At 44.1% G+C, this 1,441-nt stretch overlaps 1 pseudogene; it reads left to right on the top strand.

Annotated features, from left to right (window-relative positions):
- The window catches only part of LOC102261558, a 3,737-nt pseudogene that overhangs the window by 1,380 nt on the left and 916 nt on the right, over positions 1–1,441 (top strand).

The following is a 1,441-nucleotide window of genomic DNA, read 5'->3' as shown; positions in this document are numbered from 1 at the left end:
CCCTCAGGGCACAACAAATGGCACCAGGACATTCCCTCACTGTCACTGTTATCAAGTTAATTGTCAACTGTTAATTATGTTAAGCTATTCTGTACCCATCTGTGTAAGAGAAGCACATGTCCATCATTTCACTTTTTATCCTATCCCAGGGGTTTCCCCGCTTTGCTTAATCCCACCTCCTTAATCTATCACCAATGAATTTCATGTAACCCACCTACATCCCTTTCCTTTGATTGCAATGTATAAATACAGATGTAACCCTTCATTTTCCGGAGCATTATCTCAATTCATTGAGCTTCTGCTTCCTGGCATATGTCGACAGTTTGGCTCAAATAAACTCACAAAAATTCTGTACATGTTTCAATGCTTTTTTTACATTAACAAAGTTCATGGGTAGGTGCTCAAACAGTGAACTGTGAGGGTGGGGCAAAAAAGCATATTATTTAAAAAATTATGAACATCCCTAAGGCAGTACTGACTGACAGACTCATTGGGTGACGGACTAGTTTCAGGTATGAGCAGAGGCCTGAGCAGTGACCTGGGAGTAGGTGAGTCAGAGCTGCAGGAGAGAGAAAGCTCCTGGGCTCAGATGTAGCTTTTAGCATGTGCAGTGACTCAGAGGCTCAGATATGACTCAGCTAGGTTCTCAGAATCACCTAATGCTGCCCCCATATAATTGTGGAGGCTAGAGGCTGATGAAAAAAATTTCACTTCCACGGCTGAAAATCTTTTTTGTAAGTAAGGTTTTATTAATCAAAATGCTCACCAAAAGCAAGTCCCGTCTTGAGGCATGGAGTCCAACCCTCCAGCAGCATGGTAGAAAAGACTACATGCCCATTGTCCCAGAGTATTGCAAGCTTTTTATACATAAAATGGAGGGGGGGTGAGAAAAAGAGTTAATCTAAAAGAAATTTACATGACCTATAGGCAAAGGGGTGAGAGAAGGAGGAGGCCAGCTCTGGGATAGGAGCAGAATTTGAATGAAGAAAGGCGTGCTCCTGGAGACGCTGTGGGCAGTGGTCCAGAAAGCTCACGTGTAAACAAGCGGAGGCTCCTGGAGTTAGATGTGTCTATCTCTTATCCCTATCCCGTTCTCTCTGTATAAAATCGATACAAGCACAGTATTTAAAAAATTACAAACATCCCCGAGGCAGTACTGGCTGACAGACTCATTGGGTAAAGTTCTAGTTCCAGCCTGAGTAGAGGCCTGGGCTGTGTGTAGCTGTGTCAGAGCTGCTGAGTAAGAGAAGCTGCTGGGCCCAGTTGTGGCTGCAGCATGTCCAGTGGGAACCAGGGTCCAGTGGAAACCATGGTCTTAGGAATCTGCAGAATGAGTCATCTGGAAATTAATACACACTTCCAAAGACTTCCACAGGAATGTGAGCTCTCCTTTGGTAGTTGGCTCCAAGCCATCATTAAGAGACTAACAGTTCTATCTATC

The sequence above is a fragment of the Myotis brandtii genome, unplaced genomic scaffold (genome assembly GCF_000412655.1).
Source record: "Myotis brandtii unplaced genomic scaffold, ASM41265v1 scaffold76, whole genome shotgun sequence".
Lineage (NCBI taxonomy): Eukaryota > Metazoa > Chordata > Mammalia > Chiroptera > Vespertilionidae > Myotis > Myotis brandtii.
The sequence above is the reverse complement of the archived record's forward strand: the minus strand, read 5'-3'. Positions and strand labels throughout refer to the sequence as shown.